The 20,754-nt window shown below is 41.8% G+C and overlaps 1 long non-coding RNA gene across 1 annotated transcript; it reads right to left on the bottom strand.

Annotated features, from left to right (window-relative positions):
• Positions 1–252: 252 nt before the first annotated feature.
• LOC124667478 lies at positions 253–4,267 on the bottom strand. Its single transcript, XR_006991309.1, has 4 exons — positions 3,984–4,267; positions 3,715–3,864; positions 1,382–1,444; positions 253–525 (listed from the first exon to the last, which is right to left on the bottom strand). It is a non-coding gene; the product is annotated as an uncharacterized LOC124667478 (long non-coding RNA).
• Between the last annotated feature and the right edge of the window lie 16,487 nt (positions 4,268–20,754).

A 20,754-nucleotide genomic window follows, 5' to 3' on the forward strand; every position in this document is an offset into this window, starting at 1 on the left:
GCATGCCTCCTACAAAATGTTTGAACATGGGGAGAAGTTTCCTTCGATTAATAACATGATGAGTTGGGAACCTCCCAAACAAATCAAACATAAGAAATAATAACATAAAAGGGAAACATATGAGCCAAATTATAAGAAAAAGAATGTGGAGATGGGGAGTATTTGGGGAAGAATATGGCACCAAGAGTAACATGATGGAGAAGGCAAACAATAACATTACTGACATCTCCTTTAGTTTAAGTCTAAGAAATATTACACATAAAAATGAACTATGAAAAATAAATATCTATCAGAGAAATCATGCGGTGGCAAATGACTAAAATTGCTCGATATTGGGCTTGCGATGTAACTGATTACACTATTGGAGCGAGTTGTGGATCCAGAAGAAATAGTGATCAGAAGTGTTGTATACTTGTATCTACTTCATTCGCTAGCCCCACAGGCTTTTTGATTGTTGGATTGAAGGCTCGGAGAAATTGTTTAGAGATGTTGAGGTTGATAGCAATTTGGAGCTTCCAAGAGAACCTATAAATGATCATATGTGAAAATCAAACTCCCACAAAATAATATCAATCAGAAACTTTCATTTGAAACATCTACATTGCATGATTTAATTTGGAATTGTGGCCACCTGAATCAATCCCTAGCACATCCAAGTAAACTCATTTTGTATCTTGTATCAACTTAGTGAGCAAAAAGTGAAGCATACATCATAATCATGTAATTTATAGGTTTTGTCACTTTATCCAGTATTTATTTCTCAATGGGTTGTTGAATGATGGCTTTCTAGAAATAACGCAGTATCGTAAAGTCAAAGTACAGTAGGCCTGGAGTATGCCATCCAGAGAAACTTAAGACATCTGGCGTGATAAATTTTTTAGAGTATTGAGTACTTGTATATCTGATGCAATGTATTAGAATCATGTAACCAAAAGTTTCAAGGTGTGATTTTTTTTTCATATTACACATAAAAGACTAACCAGCTATACTATCAAAGAAAATGCCTATAACAAAGTTGCCCCTGATATGTAGCTAGCCAATTGTTCTAATGTTTATGAGTCACAAATATATTAGCTCGTCAGCTAGTTCATAATTTCTATATATGACCCAAGGTTGAGCAATAGTATTATATGATACAAATGTATTCAGCGTAAGAGCTAATGAAAGCCATATAAAGGTATAGTAATAGATGTTGCTCTAACAAATGTCTATGACAATTAATGCTATGAACTATGAGGTAAGCCTACATAGGAAATGTCATGTGCAAACTTAGATCAAAAAAGATGGATCTATACTATTATATATATATATATATATATGTGTGTGTGTGTATGCTCTAATGTCACGTTGCACCTCCGCGACAACATCAGAACTTGTATACCTCTCCTGTCTGTCGAACTGATGCATTGTCACATCAGCATATCCTTTCCTTGCAACATGGTACCTGCGACCAAATCGCTTCAAAACACTCACATATTGTGAACAGAGAAAGAATTAAAATAAACTCAAAGAAATAAATATAAAAGAGAATTTGCATGGGGAGAATTTCGGTTGCATATAAATTGATAACATTTTAATCCAACAGAAACAGTGGATAATATATCAAGTGATGTTTCTATGTAAAATAACTACTTCACTCAGGGTATAACCACTAACTTTTTGGGAAATGCATGCTCTTGTCATCAATCGGTTGGATGCATGATTGATACAAAACAAAATATTTTGAGAACATATTCGAAACATGTAGACTACCTTTATCCGGGAGCGTGGAACTGTTGGGACTATTCACTCCTTATCTTGACTGACCTGATTTGTTTTAGTTTTATTTCATTCAGTTTACCTACTGTACACTTTCCGTACATGTTTGTTTGTATGGATGCAAGTTGAAATACCTTTTTACCAAAATAATTAACTATGATTAACTACTATTAACTATGATTACTCATATATATCAGCAATGTAGTTTCACTTATGAATAGTGGTTATAGCTAAAATAATAGCAAGGACCTGATACTTGATATGTTGGTGACAACAAAGAAAAAACTTAATCAGATTCAAAGAAAAAGTGGAATGGGACCGGCGGCAAGATAGGAGGCTGTGCTGGACTGGCCAGCCGGGAAGAAAGGCGAGACACCCAGAGGACGCTGGACGTTCAGCAAGCGATGTGGAAAGACGGGCCATGACGGTCGGCCATATGGAATTGACGCCAAAGCAGAGGCAAGGTGCAAAACTGGTTGGTAGGAGATGTCGCTAATCAATAGTATTGCAGAAGATCATGTCGCTAATCAGTATCCCATGTCTTTGTGAAATATATCCATCTTTCTTTTAGGAAAAGACAGTCGAATCTGCCGTCCGATTAGATAGAAAGAATCCTATGCACAGAATGACCCAGTTTATAAGAAAAACCAGGTCCAAAAACCATACATTGCCCGGTTTATAAGGAAACCGAGACAAAAGACCGCACAAGCGAGGAGTCCCGTCATCCACATAACGCAGGCACCAACGGGGCTGCCGCCCTTGCATTGCCCGATGACAAACCAGCCGGGTCGACAAACTCGCTGTCCACACAGATCTCCAAGTCGCCATCCAAGCACCTTGCCTTCAGGGCCACTGCCCCGACGTAGCAACCAGGACGACCTTCGCATAGCCCGAAGATGAACCAGTCAGGTCGACGACCTTGCCGCCCACGCAGCCCCACGACCCCACCCCATAGGGCCGCTGCCGCAAAGGAGATTGAGGCCGCCGCCTCGAAGTGCCACCACCGTCCAGGGCCGCTGCCCTGGTGTCCGCTGCCCTCGACCACATAGCCATGCGCCCCACCGCCGAGAACCCGTCGCACCGCAAAGGCCAAGAGCTCCGAGGCGACGCCTCCAACAAGGTAATGACGCGTTTGTCGCCCGCTCCCGATGGAGCTTAGGTTTTCACCCGGAGAACTTGAAGCCACTCGGGTCGGGTGGGATCGGAACTCCACAACGACGCCAACAACAAGGGAAACAACGCCCGAATGTGCCACCGTCATCAGCACAGACCGGAGTCGGTGCAAGGCTTTCACATGGAGTTCGACCCGAACACGAAGCTTGGGGAGCCACCGGGAGGCAGTAAGACCATGTCATCGACCACCGATCTCCACCGCAAGACGATCCACCGCTGCACCTCTCACTGCGGTAAATGCCCTGCCAGGCTGCGCCCAAAGCCACTTCCGCTGCTCCGGGGCTCCCGCCCCGGCATCCTCGCCCGCCTCCGAAGCATGCCAGCCGAAGGAGGAGGGCCTCCCCAACCAGGGGCCACCACCCTGCATCCCCTTCCCGCAGAGGCCACCACACTCCCGCCCCTGCACCTCCGCAAGGCAGAGGCTCTCCTCGCGCCCGCCCCACCTCCTAGCTCCAATAGTGGCTGCGGCCCGCATGGCCCGACAGGCCCAGATAGGGGCCCGCCCGGCGCCGACAGCCGCCGCACCCCTACCCACCGCAGGCTCCACCGCCGCTGCCTCTCGAAGCAGCTCCGCCGAGACGATGCCGGCAGGGCCGCCGCTTTTTTGCATGTACATAACAAATGGTGTTTAAGTTTCAGAAATCTAATAACAAGGCTGATTAGTAGCTTACGGAAATTTAACATGAAAATTACTAATGGTCGATTCTAACTAATGCAAAGAGAGGTAATGAATACGATGGTGCTCGTTAAAGAACTGGAACTTGTAACAATGGAAAACTTTACCGCTTTCAATCTGCATTTCAGAAGAAACCTCTCATATCCTATCTGTACAATATCTACGATAAATCCCATCCTTATTTGCAAAATTCAGTGTCCTGACAACACTGTCACAAAAAAGGTGCAAGCTATCATCCACGGGCATGAAGCAACCACCTGCAATATAGTTTTGAGAATTAATCAAGATCAGCTAACCAGAGATGCATTATTCCTAATGGCCTTTAGATAACGAAATTCACAGGAAGGAAGGCAAGTAAGAGAACTCAGATTTTTACCTTGTTATTCTGCTCATGATCAGGCTGCCGTTCCTGTTCCTCAAACACTGCATACAATCAGATAGATGCGTACAGGAGAGCAGAGAGCATATGGAAGTAGAGGGTGTAGGGCGGTTGTTCAGCCACTGCCGACCGACGAACTCGGAAGCGGCCGCTCCACGCGTTCAGGAAAGGGCTCCTCATGGCCGTATCTGGCCGCCGCATCTCGAAATCAGTCTCCACACCTCATCATCAGGAACTCATCTGCCCCACGGCCTTCGCTGGAAGCTCGCCATTGCGGCCGACCAAAACGTCATGGGCAGCGCCTCGCCCCGCCGAAAATAGCCCCCCCCCCACCCCCCAGCTCCAGCGAGACCACCGCGGCCGCCGTTCGGTCAATCTTGTCGCCGCTTGGAACTGGACTGGTAATCCGGCGAGGAGATCTGCGCCGGCATATCCGTGAAGACTAATTACATGGGAGGGGAATGTTTAGAAGAGGAGAGCTTTGTGGCTTTCAACCGCCATCAGGAAAAGAAGAGCCACCGGCGTCGAGGGAAAAACGACCTCTAGAAATCACCGGCACCAAGGGAAGAACATAGGAGATCCGATCCAGAGAAACCCAGGCATCGACCGGGAGAAGAAAAGAAGGGTTAGAATGGACGGCACCGTCCAAGGCGAGAAAGGAGATCGGGACAGCTGTTCCCAACAGGCCCACAGGCCACTGGCCCATTTGCAGAGACCGCACGACCCTAGCGGAGCGGCAAAGCTCTGAGAAACCAGCGATTGCAACAAGATTATATATTGTAAATAATACGTATCTATGTGCTAGTGGCCCAAACAGTTTAACTAGTACTCCGTAGTATATTAGTGAGTACATTTGTGCTATTAAGCTAACTAGATCCAGCCCAAAGAATTAATCTACTAGAGTACTTGTGTGACTAGTTATAAATAATTCACATTAGAACAAAAGAATATGTTCCTAAAATATAAACCGTTATATACATTAATATAGAAGTTGTATTTAAATTTCTATAAATGTTGTAGAACTTAATCAAGTCTCAAATTGAATGTTAAATTTTTAAGAAATCACATTAGCTTAATTACACACCTAAAGATTTTTACTCTAAAATTTACCTACTTACATTTCCTGAACATAAGTAAAAATAGCGACAAATAGCTAAAAGACCAAATAACACTAGAATGATTTTCTTCTATAATTTCAGGAACTAATTCTTAAGTCTTTAATTATTAAGGCTTCAACCATAAACAAATAATTTCCTAATTAATTTTAAGGAATAAAAATAAGATTCTTTAAAAAATACTAACCAATATTTTAATCTATGATTCAATATTTGTTTTCTTTAAAGTTATATGTAATCATAGTATGTTTCTAATCCAATCTTTCCAAGATTTTAAAATGTATGTAAGATCTTAGAAAATAATAAAAGAAATAATTGTACCATACCAACTATTTTAGAATCTTTTCTAAATAAATGGAGTGCATGTTCAAATCCAGCTAGGTGTTTACAAATATTACATGCAACTAAATTGTTACTTCCATGTCTTCATCTTTTAATAAACTATGTATGACCAACTAGTAGCACATCATGGTGCTAATGCTCCACCAGATCTTGTAAGCCTTAGATGTTTATGAACTCGAACTAAGTAAAGTTCCTCTAATATTATTTGAAAGACCCAATTGCACATAATAATGAACCCTAATTCACTTGTTAATTGCATGTCCTCAACTTAACTCATAGCTTAGTAAAATCATTAGAATCAACCTTAACCATCATGACTTAGAAGAACCTCGTGTAGTAATTCACATCACATGCTCCTATTAAACTAAATCCTATTTAGGAAATAACAAACCGCCTAGTTTAGAAAACCATTATTGATTACTTAGTGAAGTAAATGAGAAGTCATAGTAAATCCTAATGTTTAACTCATAACACCACCTTGATAACCATTCTTTGATATGATCCCTATGATCAACCATGGTAATAAACCTGCCCATATTTGCTTCATATGAAACCATCCTACTTAGCAACCAACTAGTCCCTAATTAGGGAATTAAATGAACCTAATAGTGAATCTTAGTAAACCCTAGATACCCATAGCTCCTACTTGTAGTAGTTCTTGTTCTTCATGAATCATGTTCTTCAAAAGTTATTCCTTTGAAGTAATCATCAACCATGTCATGTAGAACTTAAAACTGACAACTAATATTTACATGTTATGTAGCTACTATCCTTTGGTGTGTTGATTGTTATTATACATTCTACTAATTATTTATAATACCAAGTAATCAAACCTAAATAAGAACCTTGTTTGTGAACCATCTAAAAGTGCAACACAACCTAAACCAAGCATTACAACTCACTAATCCTACATCATCGGGGTTAGGTCACGCTTAGAGCGATTGCATCTCATACTTATGCATTATTGCATCCTTGCCAATCTTTTAAACATCGTCCTTACCGGACGATGATGCTATTTCAGAATTTGGAGTTATTGCGTATCGAAGACCTTGACTGCATAATCTTGCAGTCAAGAAAGGCAAGTTCATCACTTGCTCATGTCATTTGAGTATCTTTATCAAATTACTTGCAAAGTACTATGATTATCACTATTGCATAAAAAACCAAAACCACTATTTTCATAACTATGAATATGACTATGTGGTGGGCAATGGAACCATGGATTGTGTTGATATGGTGGAGGTTCCATTGCAAGGGTTTATATCCATCTAGGATTAAACAACAAATGTCGCCGATGATTCTTGTGCCGTAATACCCGTGTTAACCATAAGATGCTGGAGTGGGACGGAATAGTCAATTGTATTTCCACCTCTTGTACATCAACGGATGCGCTTTACCGTAGACCCTTGATCCAAGAGAGGACAAGTGGTACCCTTGATCCAAGAGAGGACAAGTGGTAGGGTGGGGGTCCCGATAAAGTCCCCACGGTAATTGCGGTCTATGATGGGTTGCGACTGCCGGCGAAGGAGTTCATGGTAGAGACCTGAACTGTTGTCGTGGTCGGGGTCCGTCCCTAAGGGGTGTAAGTGGACCGACGAGGACCCAGGGTCGGAGTTTGCAACAACGGGTGGGTGTATGAGGCAGCGGAGGAATATGATTGGCTATGACCTTATACCGGGCCTCACACCAAAGGAAGTGTGGACGAGAACATGACTCGGTTGGCACCAAGGTTAAGATCTCTTATGGGTAAAGCAACACACCTCTCGCAGAGTGTAAAGAACCGTGACTCGTCACTCCTCGTTCCGGGATATGGAAGCTGCGAACGCGGCCGGAAAGGAGCTCCATGAAGTTCTAGTAAACCGGTGAAGGCTGACGGACATAGTTCTTCCGAATAAAAGCAACCTTTTGAAGAAATGGTTATTAAAACTTGCATTGGTATTAGACTTTCTGGTCTAATGCCGTAGCTAGTGCATTAAACACCTCTTTCCTATAATGAACTTGTTGAGTACGCTCGTACTCATCCCACTCTTAAATCCCCTGCTTAGATATGGAGGCATCGAAGGAGGATCCACAGTGCAACTCGAAGGCCGAGGAGTCAACAACTACTTCAAGAGACAAGACCCTGTCAGAGGAGTCAGATACCACATCCAACAAGGAGAGAACCTAGTTTAGCCATAGAAGGGAACTAGCTTCCTAAACCTAGCTCCTATTTAGCTAGAATCTATTCTTAGCCTCTATAGCTAGGTAAATACTCTACAAGTAGAGTTCGTGATAGGATTAGACTACGAGTCGTTCTTTTGGAGTTTATTTGCAGATTTACCTCATTGTAAAGTAGAAGGCTATGCTGATCTTATGTAATAGAGTCAGAGTTGTAATTCTATAGACATGCCTTGGACCCGCATATGTTTCGTTGTACCACTCGAGCGATATAATACTAGTGGAACGGTGTTTCATTGGTGTTGTATCAGACTTGCATACTACACCATGCAGTGGTATGCTGGGTCACCACAGTTGGTATCAGAGCAAATGCTTTGACCCTAGAATTAAAACCCTTTAAAGGAGACCTATAGGATTGGTAGTGTCTATAGGAAGTTGTCCTAGGTAAACCAAATAATTCTTATGACTTGAGATGGATATTCACTTGAGAATAATCCTGACACACTTGAGTCAACATTTCTTACCTAACTTACCGAGGATAAAGTAAAGTTAGTCGGCTAATCCCAAACATGTAGTACACAATTAAGTTCTTCAAACCATAGATGAGTAGATCACAATTGGTATACAATACATGGTAGTCCAAAGAGAGGATACAACCATAAGGAAGCTATCCTATTGGAAGATGTGTACCAACATATGTTATGATTAAGTAAGAGTTATCCGGAACTCGTAATAGGAGTTATGTCAAAAGATGAAGGTAATTAAGATATCCTAATAGAAGATGTAGACCAAGATAAGTAATGAGTAAGTAAAATTATCTAGACATGTGAAACAATTGATAGTAAGTGATAACTATGAATCATATGAGGTAGTATAGACCATGATGAGTCAATCATGGGAGGTAAGGAAGAGAAATAGAAATAAATCATGTCTACTTACAGAGTAGAGTTGTTAATCATATATGATTCACCTGAGAATCGTTATGTGATGGACTAGAACATCAAAAATACTTAGAAGAAGTACAATAAGAAGCCAGACAATAGTGCAAGAACTGTGTTCCAAAAATAGCCTCCGTGACGAAACCCCCAGTACCGAGAGTCACGATACGGAAAACCTTACTGAGACGCCGTCGCCGCCGTTCCCATCTCGGGGGATCCAGGAGATCGCCTCCGGCACCCTGCCGGAGAGGGGATTCATCTCCCGGAGGACTCTACACCGCCATGGTCGCCTCCGGAGTGATGAGTGAGTAGTCTACCCCTGGACTATGGGTCCATAGCAGTAGCTAGATGGTTGTCTTCTCCTCATTGTGCTATCATTGTCGGATCTTGTGAGCTGCCTAACATGATCAAGATCATCTATCTGTAATTCTATATGTTGTGTTTGTCGGGATCCGATGGATAGAGCTATGTCATGTTAATTATCAAGTTATTATACATGTGTTGTTTATGATCTTGCATGCTCTCCGTTTCTAGTAGAGGCTCTGGCCAAGTTTTTACTTTTAACTCCAAGAGGGAGTACTTATGCTCGATAGTGGGTTCATGCCCGCATTGACACCCGGGACGAGTGACGAGAAAGTTCTAAGGTTGTGTTGTGCTTGTTGCCACTAGGGATAAAACATTGATGCTATGTTCGAGGATGTAGTTATTGATTACATTACGCACCATACTTAATGCAATTGTCCGTTGTTAGCAACTTAATACCGGAGGGGTTCGGATGATAACCTCGAAGGTGGACTTTTTAGGCATAGATGCGGTTGGATGGCGGTCTATGTACTTTGTCGTAATGCCCAATTAAATCTCACTATACTTATCATGTCATGTATGTGCATTGTTATGCCCTCTCTATTTGTCAATTGCCCGATCGTAATTTGTTCACCCAACATGCTTTTATCTTATGGGAGAGACACCTCTAGTGAACTGTGGACCCCGGTCCATTCTTTAATACTGAAATACAAATCTGCTCGCAATACTTGTTTTACTATTTTCTCTCGCAAACAATCATCTTCCACACAATACGGTTAATCCATTGTTACAGCAAGCCGGTGAGATTGACAACCTCCACTGTTTCGTTGGGGCAAAGTACTTTGGTTGTGTTGTGCAGGTTCCACGTTGGCGCCGGAATCTCCGGTGTTGCGCCGCACTACATCCCGCCGCCATCAACCTTCAACGTGCTTCTTGGCTCCTCCCGGTTCGATAAACCTTGGTTTCTTTCCGAGGGAAAACTTGCTGCTGTGCGCATCATACCTTCCTCTTGGGGTTGCCCAACGAACGTGTGAAATACACGCCATCAAGCTCTTTTTCCGGCGCCGTTGCCGGGAGATCAAGACACGCTGCAAGGGGAGTCTCCACTTCTCAATCTCTTTACTTTGTTTTTGTCTTGCTTTATTTTATTTACTACTTTGTTTGCTGCACTTATATCAAAACACAAAAAAATTAGTTGCTAGCTTTAGTTTATTTGCTATCTTGTTTGCTATATCAAAACACAAAAAAATTAGTTACTTGCATTTACTTTACTTATTTCATCATGTTTCCTTTTAATTTTACCGCAAAGAACATACCGGTAGGACGCGGGTCTATCATTGGGAGAAACAATATAGAAGAATTTTTCACCCATGTTAGTACCATTGAAGATTTTGAAGATAGACACTTGGTAGACCTTGCTCCCACTTATGAAATTGCTGCTGGCTGCTTTAGTTCGCCTGTTGGAAACTAAATTTGTTAATCTAAATCCTATAATCCAACACATGTTTCTTACACTTGGTGATATGGAAGAAGGGGAAAAGAAAGATTTTGTTTTAGAAACCCTTCTTACAGAATTTGGTGGTCTAGCAAGAGAGGCTAGAAAGATCTTTGCTAAATTTAATATGCTTGGTTCTCATACTAATTTTGTTGGTCTCCTTGAAAAGATGGACATGGATAGAATAAGATACACTAATAATATTGATGATGGTAAGGAGATCAAAGCACCCATACCATGTAAACTCCTAGCTATGAATGATGCACTAGAACATAACTATGCTTGGCTTGTTCCTGAAAATTTCTTCGATGAGAGTAGCAAGCCCAAGACTAATGAAAAGGGAGACGCTGAAACTTATGTATCCAATATACTATGCATGGTTGAGAAAACTCCAAACCCCGTTGTAGGTGCACCACCCTTCGATGATACTTAAGATACACTTTCTGCGCCTAGCTGAAAGGCGTTAAAGAAAAGCGCTTATGGGAGACAACCCATGTTTTTTCCTACAGTACTTTGTTTTATATTTGTGTCTTGGAAGTTGTTTACTACTGTAGCAACCTCTCCTTATCTTAGTTTTAAGTTTTGTTGTGCCAAGTAAAGTCTTTGATAGAAAAGTAAGTACTAGATTTGGATTACTGCGTAGAAACAGATTTCTTTGCTGTCACGAATCTGGGTCTAATTCTCTGTAGGTTACTCAGAAAATTATGCCAATTTACGTGAGTGATCCTCAGATATGTACGCAACTTTCATTCAATTTGAGCATTTTCGTTTGAGCAAGTCTGGTGGCCTAATAAAATCCATCTTTACGGACTGTTCTGTTTTGACAGATTCTGTCTTTTATTTCGCATTGCCTCTTTTGCTATGTTGGATGAATTTCTTTGATCCATTAATGTCCAGTAGCTTTATGCAATGTCCAGAAGTGTTAAGAATGATTGTGTCACCTCTGAACATGTGAATTTTTATTATGCACTAACCCTCTAATGAGTTGTTTCGAGTTTGGTGTGAAGGAAGTTTTCAAGGATCAAGAGAGGAGTATGATGCAATATGATTAAGGAGAGTGAAAGCTCTAAGCTTGGGGATGCCCCGGTGGTTCACCCCTGCATATATTAAGAAGACTCAAGCGTCTAAGCTTGGGGATGCCCAAGGCATCCCCTTCTTCATCGACAACATTATCGAGTTCCTCCCCCGAAACTATATTTTTATTCGGCCACATCTTATGTACTTTGCTTGGAGCGTCGGTTTGTTTTTGTTTTTTGTTTTGTTTGAATAAAATGGATCCTAGCATTCACTTTATGGGAGAGAGACACGCTCCGCTGTTGCATATGGACAAATATGTCCTTAGGTTCTACTCATAGTATTCATGGCGAAGTTTCTCCTTCGTTAAATTGTTATATGGTTGGAATTGGAAAATGCTACATGTAGTAACTCTAAAATGTCTTGGATAATTTGATACTTGGCAATTGTTGTGCTCATGTTTAAGCTCTTGCATCATATACTTTGCACCATTAATGAAGAAATACTTAGAGCTTGCTAATTTGGTTTGCATATTTGGTTTCTCTAGAGTCTAGATAACATCTAGTATTGAGTTTTGAACAACAAGGAAGACGGTATGGAGTCTTATAATATTTACCATATGTCTTTTATGTGAGTTTTGCTGTACCGTTCATCCTTGTGTTTGTTTCAAATAGCCTTGCTAGCCTAAACCTTGTATCGAGAGGGAATACTTCTCATGCATCCAAAATCCTTGAGCCAACCACTATGCCATTTGTGTCCACCATACCTACCTACTACATGGTATTTACCCGCCATTCCAAAGTAAATTGCTTGAGTGCTACCTTTAAAATTCCATCATTCACCTTTGCAATATATAGCTCATGGGACAAATAGCTTAAAAACTATTGTAGTATTGAATATGTACTTATGCACTTTATCTCTTATTAAGTTGCTTGTTGAGCGGTAACCATGTTTCTGGGGACGCCATCAACTATTTTTTGTTGGATATCATGTGAGTTGCTATGCATGTCCGTCTTGTCTGAAGCAAGAGAGATCTACCACCTTCATGGTTGGAGCATGCATGTTGTTAGAGAAGAACTTTGGGCCGCTAACTAAAGCCATGATTCATGGTGGAAGTTTCAGTTTGGACACATATCCTCAATCTCATATGAGAATAATAATTGTTGCCACATGCTTATGCATAAAAGAGGAGTCCATTATCTGTTGTCCATGTTGTCCCGGTATGGATGTCTAAGTGGAGAATAATCAAAAGCGAGAAATCCAAAATGCGAGCTTTCTCCTTAGACCTTTGTACAGGCGGCATGCAGGTACCCCATTGTGACACTTGGTCAAAACATGTGCATTGCAAAGATCCGGTAGTCCAAGTTAATTAGGACAAGGTGCGGGCACTATTAGTACACTATGCATGAGACTTGCAACTTGTAAGATATAATGTACATAACTCATATGCTTTATTACTACCGTTGACAAAATTGTTTCATGTTTTCAAAATAAAAGCTCTAGCACAAATATAGCAATCGATGCTTTCCTCTTTGAAGGACCATTCTCTTTACTTTTATGTTGAGTCAGTTCACCTATTTCTCTCCACCTCAAGAAGCAAACACTTGTGTGAACCGTGCATTGATTCTTACATACTTGCATATTGTACTTGTTATATTACTCTATGTTGACTATTATCCATGAGATATACATGTTACAAGTTGAAAGCAACCGCTGAAACTTAATCTTCCTTTGTGTTGCTTCAATACCTTTACTTTGATTTATTGCTTTATGAGTTAACTCTTATGCAAGACTTATTAATACTTGTCTTGAAGTACTATTCATGAAAAGTCTTTGCTATATGATTCACTTGTTTACTCATGTCATCACCATTGTTATGATCGCTGCATCCACTACATATGTTTACAAATAGTATGATCAAGGTTATGATGGCATATCACTTCAGAAATTATCTTTGTTATCGTTTTACCTGCTCGGGACGAGCAGAACTAAGCTTGGGGATGCTTGATACGTCTCCGACGTATCGATAATTTCTTATGTTCTATGCCATATTATTGATGATACCTACATGTTTTATGCACACTTTATGTCATATTCGTGCATTTTCCGGAACTAACCTATTAACAAGATGCCGAAGTGCCGATTCTTTGTTTTACGCTGTTTTTGGTTTCAGAAATCCTAGTAACGAAATATTCTCGGAATTGGACGAAATTAAAGCCCGGGGGCCTATTTTCTCACGAAGCTTCCGAAGTCCGAAGGAGAGACGAAGAGGGGCCACGGAGGGGCCACACTATAGGGCGGCGCGGCCCCCCCCTTGGCCGCGCGGCCCTGTGGTGTGGGGCCCCCGTGCCGCCTCTTGACCTACCCTTCCGCCTACAAATAGCCTCCGTGACGAAACCCCCGATACCGAGAGCCACGATATGGAAAACCTCATCGAGACGCCGTCGCCGCCGATCCCATCTCGGGGGATCCTAGAGATCGCCTCCGGCACCCTGCCGGAGAGGGGATTCATCTCCCGGAGGACTCTACACCGCCATGGTCGCCTCCGGAGTGATGAGTGAGTAGTCTACCCCTGGACTATGGGTCCATAGCAGTAGCTAGATGGTTGTCTTCTCCTCATTGTGCTATCATTGTCGGATCTTGTGAGCTGCCTAACATGATCAAGATCATCTATCCGTAATTCTATATGTTGTGTTTGTCGGGATCCGATGGATAGAGAATACTATGTCATGTTAATTATCAAGTTATTATACATGTGTTGTTTATGATCTTGCATGCTCTCCGTTTCTAGTAGAGGCTCGGCCAAGTTTTTACTTTTAACTCCAAGAGGGAGTACTTATGCTCGATAGTGGGTTCATGCTCGCATTGACACCGGGACGAAGTGACGGAAAGTTCTAAGGTTGTGTTGTGCTTGTTGCCACTAGGGATAAAACATTGATGCTATGTTCGAGGATGTAGTTATTGATTACATTACGCACCATACTTAATGCAATTGTCCGTTGTTAGCAACTTAATACTCGGAGGGGTTCGGATGATAACCTGAAGGTGGACTTTTTAGGCATAGATGCAGTTGGATGGCGGTCTATGTACTTTGTCGTAATGCCCAATTAAATCTCACTATACTTATCATGTCATGTATGTGCATTGTTATGCCCTCTCTATTTGTCAATTGCCCGACTGTAATTTGTTCACCCAACATGCTTTTATCTTATGGGAGAGACACCTCTAGTGAACTGTGGACCCCGGTCCATTCTTTAATACTTGAAATACAAATCTGCTGCAATACTTGTTTTACTATTTTCTCTCGCAAACAATCATCTTCCACACAATACGGTTAATCCTTTGTTACAGCAAGCCGGTGAGATTGACAACCTCAACTGTTTCGTTGGGGCAAAATACTTTGGTTGTGTTGTGCGGGTTCCACGTTGGCGCCGGAATCTCCGGTGTTGCGCCGCACTACATCCCGCCGCCATCAACCTTCAACGTGCTTCTTGGCTCCTCCTGGTTCGATAAACCTTGGTTTCTTTCTGAGGGAAAACTTGCTGCTGTGCGCATCATACCTTCCTCTTAGGGTTGCCCAACGAACGTGTGAAATACACGCCATCAGTGATCAAAGAGGAAGAACTCGATGTCGTGGTTGCGTGCGCAGCGCCGTCCCGCCGGCATCGAAGTCGAGGATGACGTAGTCATCGCAGCACCACACCACCACCCCATGTCATCACATCTATACCGCCACCAATCCACCACCAAAGCAACCGACCAGTAGATGGAGGGCACCGGGCTTGCAGACACTGCCGTCCGCCGGGGCCAGGTAGAGCACGTCGAGGCAGCGGTAGATGGCCGGGAGATCCGTGGCAAAGCCACGCCGGGGAGCAGCGTCAGTGGAGGAGACCGGCGGCGGCCAAAAGACCACCAACGGCGACCTAGGGTTCCGAGGTTGGAGGCGGACGAAAGCGGACTCGGAGAACAAATCGAACAATTCGGGGAGTAGAGAACACCAAGGCGGAGCTTCGCCGGCCGGCGGCGATGCCGGAGGTGGCCGGCGAGCGGCCGGAGCGGCGAGCCGAGCCACGGCAAGGGTTTGCTGCGGGGCGAGTAAGCGGAGGCGTAGAGAAGAAACGCAGGTGGAGAGTTGATGGAGGAAACCAGGCCGAGCGAGAGGAGGCGCACCGCAACGCCAAAGGGAGCCGACGACGGCCGAATCAAGCCGACGGCGACGTCGGGTTTCCAGAGTCGTGGGCGTGCGCGACGGGCGACAATAGATAAATCGAACTGGGGGTAAGGGGAGATCATCGAGAGGCGGACCAGCACCATGTGGCGGCGGCGCCGGAGACGGCGGCGGCCAGCCGGAATCATCACGGCGGAGGCACAGCCAGGAGGTCGCGTGAGCGCGGAGCGAAAGAGACGTGCAGACTGAACTGTCTGCGCGTGAGAGTTGGCCTCGTCCAGATGCGTATAGAGTACTCGTGCGTATGCTGTATACGTATCTATGTGCTAGTGGCCCAAACAGTTTAACTAGTACTCCGTAGTATATTAGTGAGTACATTTGTGCTATTAAGCTAACTAGATCCAGCCCAAAGAATTAATCTACTAGAGTACTTGTGTGACTAGTTATAAATAATTCACATTAGAACAAAAGAATATGTTCCTAAAATATAAACCGTTATATACATTAATATAGAAGTTGTATTTAAATTTCTATAAATGTTGTAGAACTTAATCAAGTCTCAAATTGAATGTTAAATTTTTAAGAAATCACATTAGCTTAATTACACACCTAAAGATTTTTACTCTAAAATTTACCTACTTACATTTCCTGAACATAAGTAAAAATAGCGACAAATAGCTAAAAGACCAAATAACACTAGAATGATTTTTCTTCTATAATTTCAGGAACTAATTCTTAAGTCTTTAATTATTAAGGCTTCAACCATAAACAAATAATTTCCTAATTAATTTTAAGGAATAAAAATAAGATTCTTTAAAAAAATACTAACCAATATTTTAATCTATGATTCAATATTTGTTTTCTTTAAAGTTATATGTAATCATAGTATGTTTCTAATCCAATCTTTCCAAGATTTTAAAATGTATGTAAGATCTTAGAAAATAATAAAAGAAATAATTGTACCATACCAACTATTTTAGAATCTTTTCTAAATAAATGGAGTGCATGTTCAAATCCAGCTAGGTGTTTACAAATATTACATGCAACTAAATTGTTACTTCCATGTCTTCATCTTTTAATAAACTATGTATGACCAACTAGTAGCACATCATGGTGCTAATGCTCCACCAGATCTTGTAAGCCTTAGATGTTTATGAACTGAACTAAGTAAAGTTCCTCTAATATTATTTGAAAGAACCAATTGCACATAATAATGAACCCTAATTCACTTGTTAATTGCATGTCCTCAACTTAACTCATAGCTTAGTAAAATCATTAGAATCAACCTTAACCATCATGACTTAGAAGAACCTCGTGTAGTAATTCACATCACATGCTCCTATTAAACTAAACCCTATTTAGGAAATAACAAACCGCCTAGTTTAGGAAACCATTATTGATTACTTAGTGAAGTAAATGAGAAGTCATAGTAAATCCTAATGTTTAACTCATAACACCACCTTGATAACCATTCTTTGATATGATCCCTATGATCAACCATGGTAATAAACACTGCCCATATTTGCTTCATATGAAACCATCCTACTTAGCAACCAACTAGTCCCTAATTAGGGAATTAAATGAACCTAATAGTGAATCTTAGTAAACCCTAGATACCCATAGCTCCTACTTGTAGTAGTTCTTGTTCTTCATGAATCATGTTCTTCAAAAGTTATTCCTTTGAAGTAATCATCAACCATGTCAGGTAGAACTTAAAGCCGACAACTAATATTTACATTTTATGTAGCTACTATCCTTTGGTGTGTTGATTGTTATTATACATTCTACTAATTATTTATAATACCAAGTAATCAAACCTAAATAAGAACCTTGTTTGTGAACCATCTAAAAGTGCAACACAACCTAAACCAAGCATTACAACTCACTAATCCTACATCATCGGGGTTAGGTCACGCTTAGAGCGATTGCATCTCATACTTATGCATTATTGCATCCTTGCCAATCTTTTAAACATCGTCCTTACCGGACGATGATGCTATTTCAGAATTTGGAGTTATTGCGTATCGAAGACCTTGATCGCATAATCTTGCAGTCAAGAAAGGCAAGTTCATCACTTGCTCATGTCATTTGAGTATCTTTATCAAATTACTTGCAAAGTACTATGATTATCACTATTGCATAAAAAACCAAAACCACTATTTTCATAACTATGAATATGACTATGTGGTGGGCAATGGAACCATGGATTGTGTTGATATGGTGGAGGTTCCATTGCAAGGGTTTATATCCATCTAGGATTAAACAACAAATGTCGCCAGTGATTCTTGTGCCGTAATACCCGTGTTAACCATAAGATGCGGAGTGGGACGGAATAGTCAATTGTATTTCCACCTCTTGTACATCAACGGATGCGCTTTACCGTAGACCCTTGATCCAAGAGAGGACAAGTGGTACCCTTGATCCAAGAGAGGACAAGTGGTAGGGTGGGGGTCCCGATAAAGTCCCCACGGTAATTGCGGTCTATGATGGGTTGCAGCTGCCGGCGAAGGAGTTCATGGTAGAGACCTGAGCTGTTGTCGTGGTCGGGGTCCGTCCCTAAGGGGTGTAAGTGGACCGACGAGGACCCGGGGTCGGAGTTTGCAACAACGGGTGGGTGTATGAGGCAGCGGAGGAATATGATTGGCTATGACCTTATACCGGGCCTCACACCAAAGGAAGTGTGGACGAGAACATGACTCGGTTGGCACCAAGGTTAAGATCTCTTATGGGTAAAGCAACACACCTCTGCGAGTGTAAAGAACCGTGACTCTGTCACTCCCTGTTCCGGGATATGGAGCTGCGAACGCGGCCGGAAAGGAGCTCCATGAAGTTCTAGTAAACCGGTGAAGGGTCGACGGACATAGTTCTTCTGAATAAAAGCAACCTTTTGAAGAAATGGTTATTAAAACTTGCATTGGTATTAGACTTTCTGGTCTAATACCGTAGCTAGTGCATTAAACACCTCTTTCCTATAATGAACTTGTTGAGTACGCTCGTACTCATCCCACTCTTAAATCCCCTGCTTAGATATGGAGGCATCGAAGGAGGATCCACAGTGCAACTCGAAGGCCGAGGAGTCAACAACTACTTCAAGAGACAAGACCCTGTCAGAGGAGTCAGATACCACATCCAACAAGGAGAGAATCTAGTTTAGCCATAGAAGGGAACTAGCTTCCTAAACCTAGCTCCTATTTAGCTAGAATCTATTCTTAGCCTCTATAGCTAGGTAAATACTCTACAAGTAGAGTTCGTGATAGGATTAGACTACGAGTCGTTCTTTTGGAATTTATTTGCAGATTTACCTCATTGTGAAGTAGAAGGCTATGCTGATCTTATGTAATAGAGTCAGAGTTGTAATTCTATAGACATGCCTTGGACCCGCATATGTTTACGTTGTACCACTCGAGCGATATAATACTAGTGGAACGGTGTTTCATTGGTGTTGTATCGGACTTGCATACTACACCATGCGGTGGTATCTTTGGGTCACCACAGTTGGTATCAGAGCAAATGCTTTGACCCTAGAATTAAAACCCTTTAAAGGAGACCTATAGGATTGGTAGTGTCTATAGGAAGTTGTCCTAGGTAAACCAAATAATTCTTATGACTTGAGATGGATATTCACTTGAGAATAATCCTGACACACTTGAGTCAACATTTCTTACCTAACTTACCAGGATAAAGTAAAGTTAGTCAGCTAATCCCAAACATGTAGTACACAATTAAGTTCTTCAAACCATAGATGAGTAGATCACAATTGGTATACAATACATGGTAGTCCAAAGAGAGGATACAACCATAAGGAAGCTATCCTATTGGAAGATGTGTACCAACATATGTTATGATTAAGTAAGAGTTATCCAGAACTGTAATAGGAGTTATGTCAAAAGATGAAGGTAATTAAGATATCCTAATAGAAGATGTAGACCAAGATAAGTAATGAGTAAGTAAAATTATCTAGACATGTGAAACAATTGATAGTAAGTGATAACTATGAATCATATGAGGTAGTATAGACCATGATGAGTCAATCATGGGAGGTAAGGAAGAGAAATAGAAATAAATCATGTCTACTTACAGAGTAGAGTTGTTAATCATATATGATTCACCTGAGAATCGTTATGTGATGGACTAGAACATCAAAAATACTTAGAAGAAGTACAATAAGAAGCCAGACAATAGTGCAAGAACTGTGTTCCAAAAATAGCCTCCGTGACGAAACCCCCAGTACCGAGAGCCACGATACGGAAAACCTTACTGAGACGCCGTCGCCGCCGTTCCCATCTCGGGGGATCCGAGGAGATCGCCTCCGGCACCCTGCCGGAGAGGGGATTCATCTCCCGGAGGACTCTACACCGCCATGGTCGCCTCCGGAGTGATGAGTGAGTAGTCTACCACTGGACTATGGGTCCATAGCAGTAGCTAGATGGTTGTCTTCTCCTCATTGTGCTATCATTGTCGGATCTTGTGAGCTGCCTAACATGATCAAGATCATCTATCTGTAATTCTATATGTTGTGTTTGTCGGGACCAGATGGATAGAGAATACTATGTCATGTTAATTATCAAGTTATTATACATGTGTTGTTTATGATCTTGCATGCTCTCCGTTTCTAGTAGAGGCTCGGCCAAGTTTTTACTTTTAACTCCAAGAGGGAGTACTTATGCTCGATAGTGGGTTCATGCCTGCATTGACACCAGGACGGTGACGAAAGTTCTAAGGTTGTGTTGTGCTTGTTGCCACTAGGGATAAAACATTGATGCTATGTTCGAGGATGTAGTTTTTGATTACATTACGCACCATACTTAATGCAATTGTCACGTTGTTAGCAACTTAATATCGGAGGGGGTTCGGATGATAACTCTGAAGGTGGACTTTTTAGGCATAGATGAAGTTGGATGGCGGTCTATGTACTTTGTCGTAATGCCCAATTAAATCTCACTATACTTATCATGTCATGTATGTGCATTGTTATGCCCTCTCTATTTGTCAATTGCCCGACTGTAATTTGTTCACCCAACATGCTTTTATCTTATGGGAGAGACACCTCTAGTGAGCTGTGGACCCCGGTCCATTCTTTAATACTGAAATACAAATCTGCTTTGCAATACTTGTTTTACTATTTTCTCTGCAAACAATCATCTTCCACACAATACGGTTAATCCATTGTTACGGCAAGCCGGTGAGATTGACAACCTCATCTGTTTCGTTGGGGCAAAGTACTTTGGTTGTGTTG

Source organism: Lolium rigidum, chromosome 1 (assembly GCF_022539505.1).
Source record: "Lolium rigidum isolate FL_2022 chromosome 1, APGP_CSIRO_Lrig_0.1, whole genome shotgun sequence".
Lineage (NCBI taxonomy): Eukaryota > Viridiplantae > Streptophyta > Magnoliopsida > Poales > Poaceae > Lolium > Lolium rigidum.